Raw genomic sequence first — 9,702 nt, forward strand, 5'->3', positions numbered from 1 at the left:
TAGAGGTTCTTTAAATGTGCCTTGATGTCCACCCAGGGGTTCTTTAATCACAGCCATCAAAGAAGAGAGAATCTTGGCTGTGTGAAGCAGTGGGGGTGTTGTGCAATCATTTTTCTAACTTATCTCTACTCCTAAAAGGCATGAAATGAAATCTTTTTGGTTGATTTTTTTTCTTTTTTCCACTTCTACTTGCAAAACTGAAATAGATTGAACTGCAACTAACTACCTTGCGAAAATGAAAATGCGGAATTTGAAATGAAAGCAGGAAAGGACTAATCTATTTTGCTCAAATGAAATTACAAGAATGGAAATGCTAGTCTATGCTTGCGGAATTCAAATGCTAATCTACGCTTGCAGAAATGAAATTGCGGAATTGAAATTCTAATCTACACTTGCATAAATGAAATTGCGGAATTGAAATGCTAATCTATGAAAGCAAGAAATGCTAATCTACTTTTGCATAAATGAAATTGCATAATGGAAATGAAATAAACTACTTAGCAGAAGGTTGTAGTAGAAAATAGAAGAATAGCAACAATCACTAATACTCTGACGCTTCCCCGGTAACGGCACCAAAAATATGGTGGGCTCCAGTATTGTAGCAATAACGCTACAACTCCTGGAGCTTCCTATCTCTAATTTTATTAACCTGGTAGTTCGTACAAACTTGGAAGCGACGGTGCTGTATGCACAAGTACTAGCTCTTGTCGCAGCTGTCACTTGGTCAGCTGGCACAAGTCCGCTAGGGCTCAAGCCAACTTCTATATGCTCTCAGAAGAAGCTTGCTAAATGATGGACGAAGGCTATCTTAAAGGAAATTAATCTATTTTGCAAAAATGAACTGGAAGCCAACCAAAACATGGAAACCCTAGTAAACCCTAATCTGACTAGCTTAACCTCTATGATGCAATGGGTGGAGTGCTAGTGTCTGGAAATGATGCCACTACTTCTAAGGATGTGAAATGCATGAACTTAGACTGCTTCTATTGAAAAGAACATGTTTTTGTATTTTTTCTTAAAGGGTTGGAGTGCTTATGATTTTGTTTCTTATTAGGGTTTGGTTGTGCAGAGGTGGTGCGGAAGGAAGGAAAGCTTGGGAAAGGTCAGGGGGGCTAGGAGAGGTCCCAGAGGATCCTTAGCATCAGTCTACAGAAGTCTACAATGTTCAGGTGCTCGGCAACCGAGTTTGCAGGCTTCTACAGGATGTCTGCAGGGGATTCTACAGGAAACTCAGGAATTTCTACAGGATGTTTCGAAATGGGATGTTTGAGGATGGATGGTTGATGGAAGATGCATGTATGGTTATGGAGGTAGGATGGGGGTCTGAAGTGACCCAGGACCTGATGGATGGAGTGGTGAGATGATGTGGAAGGCTAACTTGCATCAACGAAGGTGTAGGCAATGAAAAAGCAAGAAGGTAGGGTTACGTGGCAAAAGAGCAGATGGGAGATGAGGAAACAGAATTGGTGATGGAGGAGCTGATCTGGACAAGGCTCAGATGAATGAGGAGGTGATGAAGGTGATAGAGATGCCCTGCACAATTCTCATTCAAACGAATCAATGAATCCTTGCAAACAAACCAAGTCCTAGTTAACTTAATCCGACTGTCAATGAAATGAATAAACAGCAAATTTTTTTGGAAAGAGAACCATGTACATCACGTGAGTAAGAACATCCAAAAGGATCTAAATGCATGACTAAATCCTACCACCCTATTCCAACCATAAAAAGCTACTTTAACCATCAAAAACAACCAAAATAACAAAGAAAGATCTAAAGAGAAGATTTCATTTTGAGAACGCAACAAACACATAAAGATAAACAAGGGAGGTACTGAGCGCTTGAGATGGGCCCAACCCCAAGAGCTACAGCCTCCCAAGAGAGATTTAGAGCTGGTGCAAAGCTGGATTCATCTTTATTAATCAAGAATGAAGAGTTACATCAAAACTGTCCACAATAAGAACTTGAACATGAGCTGAAAGCAAAGCTAATCTATTGCATAAAAATCGAACTACAAACTAGCTAACTAATGGCTAAAACAAAATGACTAATTAGCTAACCAAATTGACTCATTAGCTAATCCCAAAAATGACTAACTGAAATGAGGTCTTGAGCCCTCTTATTTATACAATTTGAGGACCCAACAGTCCTCCTAAAATTTAGGGACTTGGCTGCCCAAGACTTGTAGTTAACAACAGTCCAACTTGACTTGCTTGGCTTCCCTTGAGCTGATTGATTCGGTGGCCCTTGAACTCCGAACTGATGGTGGAGAATTCGAGGTAAGGGCCCATAAATGAGGGGAACACCTTCCTACAAATCCTCCAGTTTGTTCTCCCACGAATTTGGCTGCCAAGTGCTCATTAAGACTTTCAATGTTGTCTCCAAGTTGACCAAAAAGGCTACACAAAGCACCCATTAGACTTGTTGGCATAATGACTAACCAAATTCACTCTATTAGCATAAAAATAATCAAAAACATGCAATAAAAAAATGAGAATGGTGGACTAAGCCAAATTAGGAGGTTGAATGAGCCCAAATAATTGTACATTTTTGGGGCTCATCATAAAGCATGAGCTCTGAACTAACTAATGGAATCCAACTCATTCATCCACTTACCTAACACAATCGAAGCCTCAGTAATGAAGGCTTAATGGCAGTAAACCGATGTGCAGCATTGCAATGATGGGAAGGAGCAGGGTATCTAAAAGCTACTCTGTCTCATTTTAAATTGGTTTTGTGGTCTTCATTATGTCATTTAATTTGTTTTGTGGTTTTCATTATGTCATTTTCTAAAGCACCTAGGGTTCGATACAATAGAAGATTATGTGTTGTAGAGCACCTAGGGTTGGATACAGTAGAAATAGGTAATTTAGAACTGCACTCACATAGAGAAATGGTTGCAAATAGAGGTAACAAAATGATAGAGCTACAGAAAAATCTTACCACAAATAGGTGATGTAATGCGTAATGATCGACATGGAATTGTAGACCTAGAAACGTATATGTGATAGACTCTATACAACACTGAAGGCTATGGCCAGTACCAGAAATTCATGGCTTTGATACTGTTATTATACTCATGAGAATTTAATTTTAATTGTTAATAATTTATTTTTTGCCATTCAATTTCACATTTTATTTGAATTTTCCATCATTTTGTACAACTTAGGTGTCTTTGGTTTCTTTTCTTGAACATGAGGTTCCTTTGTTTATTTAAACTCTCCTCAATACTACTACTCAAACTCCTTTCTTAAATGTCAATTTCTATTTTTATAAGGGTAATTCATATGTAAAGGCACTTCTATGTTATTATACCTAGAAAAATGTGCACATTATTATCCAAATAAAATCAATTATTTAATCAAGCTAATTCCTTTGAATATTTTGGATACATAATTGGCTTATAAATATATTTTGTCATTTTTCTATGTTTGAGAGTTAGACCAAAATGTTTGAATTGTGATGTGAATGGTAGAAGGACCTAATTTGGAAAATTTATGTTAATGTCATTAATGCCAAATGGAAGAAGGTTTCAAAGAGAAAGGTATGAAAATGCCCAAATTCCAAAATTGAGCCCAATTTGGAAATTTGTAGAAAGTTTGGCTATGAAGGAATGAAGGATCCTCAATTCAAAGATTAGGCTTGATGTAGAAATGAATGTATAGAGGACTAAAAATGTTTCAAAGGAGAAAAAAATAAAAAAAAAATAAAAAAAATTTGAAAAATGTATCTTGAAATAAAAAGAAGAAAATAAGAAACATAAATCTAAATCTAAAATATAGCTCAAATATAATTGCTAGTAACAAGGACCCTAATTTGGGAATTTAACTTTATTTGGAAATATAAAAGGACCAAAATGAATAAGGAGGATTGATTTTCAAATTGGGCCTAATTTTGAAATAGGGTGGTGAATAAGGGGAGAAAAGATCTTATTTGGAAATTAGTCGTGGTTTCCAAATTGGATCAAGGAAAATTTCAATAAATCCAATGCTTGAAAGCAAGTAATGAACATTTCCATAAGTGTAAAAGATTGAAGAAAAGAGTTTGACAAGAGGAGAGAAATTTAAGTAGTTTATGGACATGAAAGGACCAAATTTGAGAATCAAGTTTTATAAGGAGATCAAATAATGCTATGATGGTAAAGGAAAATAGGGGTCCCAATTTGATCATTATGGATGAAGCTCAAGAAAACATGAATAGAAGAAGCCCGATTTCAATATAATGTTTGTTATAAAAGAATTACAACAAAGGAAATTGAATTTAAAGGAATGAAACAGAATCTCATTTTATGAATAAATAACAAGGAAAGAAACAAATCAAAATTGATTAATTAAAACATGAAAGTTCGTTTAACTTAACTATAAAGACAAATAATCAAGGTGCAAGGTGCGACAAACTAAGCTCAATATATGATAAAAAAATCTCTTTTAGGAAATAAATTAAAAATTAGGTCCCCAAACTTTTCCTAGTACTTGGGGGGGTTTTCAAGTTCAATATCACCTTACACTAGTTCTTTTCTTCAATCAACTTGTGTAATTAAGTGCTTAATTTGCAAGCCAATCTCTTTCATTTCTTATATTATTCATGATGAATGTGTCCATTAATGAAAATAGAATTGATTTTAATTAAATTTCATTTTGACTTCTATAAAAGCAAATCATGAAAATATTAAATTCATAGACCAGGAAACACCCTCATGACATGCACTCTCCAAACGATTAAAATTAAAATAATAATAGTAATAATATATCTATCACATCTATATATATATATATATATATATATATATATATATATATATATATATATATATATATATATATATATATATATATATATATATATATATATATATATATCTATATATATATATATATAAATTCAATTCACAGTAATAATAAAATAAATCCAAAATATAACAAAATTCAGTTCACAATAATAAAAAAATAAATGTGTATTAAAACGAAATTTATAAAGCCAAATTTCCCAGCAAATAACCATGAATATGACAACGTGATAAGGGTATTTGTCTTCCTAAAAATACGCTTGTATACAAAATATACCAAAGAAACACCCATTTGCGGGGAACAACACAATACCAAATTAAAATGAAAAGAAAATGGAAGAAAGTTCAAAAATAAATAAATAAAATGAGGAAGAAAAATAACCTGTAATGGCAAAAGGGATATGCAGAGGGCACACAAGGCATGCAAGTCACAAGGCTAGGTGAGTGGAAATAAATTAAGAGTTACAAAATAATTTTGTATGTGCATAAATATGGACCTAGACATAGATATTTGAGGGATTCTGAATGGCGGCCATGGCCTCCACGGGAGTCATAGACCTTTGAAGGATTTGAACCTTCACCCTATGGTAGCCACGACCTCCTCGGATCTAGGGGGATTTCAACAAGAATAACATGGTTTTCAAATGCAGCATGCACTCTAGGGAATTAGAAGGGTTGTTGTTCAGTTTGGGTTGTATTTGTACCTCGTTGGTGAGAAGTGTTGCTTTTATTGAAGCAATCAATTTCTGGGATTCAAACGTGCTGGTTCAGAGAAAATGGAATTTTCATGCCACAAAGTACATTATATCTATGGGTTCCAAGTGACTACTTTGGTTGCATATCATGGGGTTTGTAAACACATCACGAGGTTTGAATACTTTGATGCGTGTTTAAGAAGAAGAATACTAGAGGAACAAGACATTGTCTATCTTGATGCAACACGGATTGTTTTATTCTTCACACAAAATTATGAGGAGAACTAGTCAAAGTTTTTTTGTGTGCAACTTTTATTATTTCTTTTAATAGAATCGAGCCAAAGACTCGCTCATTGAAGATAAAAGATTCGAAAGACAAGCCTTTCTATTTATTTATTTGTTCATTTTTAAGTTCAAATTATATGCTTTCAAGGATTTTGGGGGGGGGGGGGTTTGGGGTTTGTCAGAGGAGGCCTTTTGGAGTGCATTTTGTAATTATTTTGATGGGGTGCTTGTGTGATGAACCCTCCACGAGGGATGCAGATTATGCAGAGAGCTTTGTGGAGAATGGGGCATCATTCAATAGATAATCTTTGTTTATGGCATCTCGGTGGTTGATAGCACTCACTATCATTGGCCAAGTCGTTGAGGGTAGGAACAAAAAAAAGGGGGATTATGGGAATAAATTGAGAGGAAACTAGAACAATGGTGTTGATGCATCTCGATTTCTTTCAAATGACACCAAAAGGAAATACGCTATCAACACCATCAACATCAGTAGCATCATCCTTTTCGGTCACATTATTTGCAACCACAAAGGAAATTCTTTCCCAACACCAATTCTAATCCCAGGCACATCAAAGGCGAGCAAGCTACTGCAAGATGTCGTCCTGACTTACTGTTGTTGGTGGTTGGATCAAAGGCTAGTTCCCGCATCTAGTCGATTATTTTGAGAAGATTGATAAGGTTAGTAGGCTTGTTGTATCTCTTTTTATGCAATCACTATAAGCAGAATTATTTACTCTTTACATAGTGGGACAAAATATTGAAGGAAAATATGCATGTTACAATACAAACCTACAAAATTAGAGGTTGATTTGAGATTTAATATTTTTATGTCATGATTTCAATTAAACATAGTGTGTTAACATAAATTACTCCAATGCGGTTCTATCCCTCGCCCATCCACCAGTGGAAATCAAAAAAATGTGGATATAGATAGATTCATCAGGTTGTTATAAGGCACTATAAAAAAAAAAAAAGTTGGTGGGTGGGGCAGCCTTTGGCTCTAATAGCCAAGAATGTTTGTGGTGAGAGGAGTGGTAGATTCATGAGGTAGGGGAAGGGCAGTGGAAGAAAATATGAGCAGAGATTTCTCTGTCCTAGCTTACTATATGGTATGGCCAATTTTATAAAACATATCTTTTCTGATTGGTTGAATTATTTGATCTTTTAGTCCATATACATGGACAAAAGAATTACAAGAGTGAAGTAACCTTTGAAAATTACCACAATTTCAGTGTAGACACCTGCTTCAATGTGGGGGTAAAATTTTACCAAATTGGTAAAATTTATATTCACTTTTACCTACTCCTTTACAGTTCATCTAGAACATGGTAAAATTGAGTCAAATTTATTTTTACTTATCAAGTATTCCCATTCTCCATGGAACAAAAATGTTTTGAATGTTTGATGATAACTCAAAAACCTAAATTAGCATATATTTATTTGATTTTCTCAATGTTATAAATGTTTTTACTAAGATCATTTGTTGGCTTGAGGCAACCTTACAATAATATTGATGATAGATTAAAGAAATTAAATTGTCAGATGTTGACTAGAACTGTAAATGACAAAGGAGATTTGCAACCTTTGGTCCATGCTACACTTAATTCAAACTTTCTTATAACTTGTAAGAGGAATGATCAGTTAAAGTTTTTATAATTTCCAGCCAAATTACTTTTATGGTTAATGAAGTGTTGTGGGTGGCCTTTTAAGGTTTGTTGTTTGTAAAATGCCATGTCTAATACGTTCATTTTTAACATTTTGTTGTCTTTGCCTACCCTGTATAACTTTATAGCCTGCATTGGATAAAGAAATGGACATAAAAGTACTTGTCCCAAAGAACACAAACTGGAAATGGAAGGAAATCAGTTGATAGAAACAAGAGTGGTTGGGCCAACTATGGGCAATAAATATGGGGTACACATGCATAGGAAATAGTAAGGAATTGAAGAAATATTAGGAAATAAGAAAGCAAATCACATGAAATGTTATAAAGAAGATTTTGTTTTATATATTTTTCACTTATACAAGGAAATATACAAGTTGATGATAGATCATTCATGGCCAAACTTCGCATCAAATATTGAATGTTAATTGAATAATAAAGTTGGAAACTATATCAAGGTGTTACCTTATAAGGATAAAAAAATTCTTAATTTGATGATGATGTTAAGAAGTAACTAGAAAGTAACGCCTAGTTTATTTTTACTAGGCAGTCTAAATCATGAGTGGATGGACAAAACTCCTCCCAATCAAATTCAAATGCCACGAATGAAAAAAGCTACCCTAAGCTTTAATCAAGATTTTTTCAACACTCTGACTTCATGGAGTAGTTTGTTGAGTTGAAATTTCTAACATCGGTACTGTTTAATAAAAAGAGATAGACATAGTTATATTAATGAAACATTATAAATTATAAAATGGGAGAGTCTAATAAATCCCTTGTTTCTAATACAAACATCATGTGTGGCCTTGACATGATTGAAAGAATTGTTATTTAGAAAGGAAACAGTTTTTCATTGACAAGGACAGTTTTTTCATGGCGGTCCTCAGTGAGCTTATGATCATGTGATTAACATATCTTAACTCATATATAGGACCTCGTGCCATGTTAGAAAAGCATGGATGTCCTAACCCTACTTTAAGTCTTGATTTCACACTAATCTCCATTGAACTTAATAACATCCATTTGTTCTTAGAGTGAACAATTCTTTTAGCTGAGTCAGTACACCTGAACAGAAGCAACTAGGAAATGATTTTCTTTGTGAAATGTTGATGATTGTTTGTGAGTGCATGTTCTTATTTTTTGTTGACACCTAATCATCAGGATTGGGTGAACAAATGTAATTGATGTAAATAAATAATAATAAATATGAATAGTCATCGGGAGATGAAGTGAACACTCTCTCCCTCATGTATATAATAAAGACCAACCTGAAGGAATAAGATATCAATTGATTTGGTGGAGTTACTGCCTGCCTGACATGGTATCAGAGCTAGCTCCATTTTTGGCATCTCCTTCTAGTCCTGTAACTCCCTTTTGCCATTTTTTGCAGTCTGTCCACTGCCACTATTTAAACACTGCAAATCTCTGACATTATTCTCTGCCTTCTATTGTAACTCCTCCTGTGACAGGGTCTTTGATTCCCTAGATGTGCACTAATTTCTTTGTATTTCCTTGCTCACTCTCCCTCTTCGGATTTTTTTGTCATTTTCTACATATTTGGTGCCAATCGTCATTTTCTTCTTTCCTCATAGCGTCCTTTTGAATCAGGGGCACTTAGAAATTCCACAAAGGCTTCACCTGTGGCTCTCCCATCAAAATGAGTAACAATGTGTACATATTTTCTCTTTTAGATCATATTCCTTGAAAAATGCAACGATGTCCCTCTTCGACACCAAGAAAGGAAGGCCTCTGAGCTTCATAAAGCCAATATGCTCCATATGATCCTTCTCTGAAGAGCCCTTCGAGTGGTTGGTTAAGGCCGAAATTCGTTGGGTGGCAGTTCCAAGTTCGAACCTCCCACTCTCCCTGGTTCAAGTAGCTACGTGGAGGAGCAGCATCATTTTGGCTTCACCAACTTCGACTGCAACAACATTATAGTAGTCCTTTTTTTTTACAGTGAAAGACCTCATTGTGATGCCGTTGATGCAGTTAGAATACTCTTGTTAAGTTATAAAATTGGTGCAGAGGTGCTCACTTTCTTGCGTAGCGGAAGCATTGGTGGAAGCCATCCCGTTTTGGTGTAGTTCCTCCATCCTTGACATGCTGGCGCCACAATATTTCTGATATATATATAACACTGATATATATTTAAATTTTTTCTCCAAAAGGCAGTGTTTCATATACATAAATATGCAAGAGGTATTTGAATAAGTTTGTGGCTTTTGGATGGTTTTAATACACCTTTTTTACATCATTTTAATACATGTGCG

This window comes from Pinus tabuliformis, chromosome J (assembly GCF_031772625.1).
Source record: "Pinus tabuliformis cultivar Carrire ecotype Pingquan chromosome J, CPIR1, whole genome shotgun sequence".
NCBI classification, from domain to species: domain Eukaryota; kingdom Viridiplantae; phylum Streptophyta; class Pinopsida; order Pinales; family Pinaceae; genus Pinus; species Pinus tabuliformis.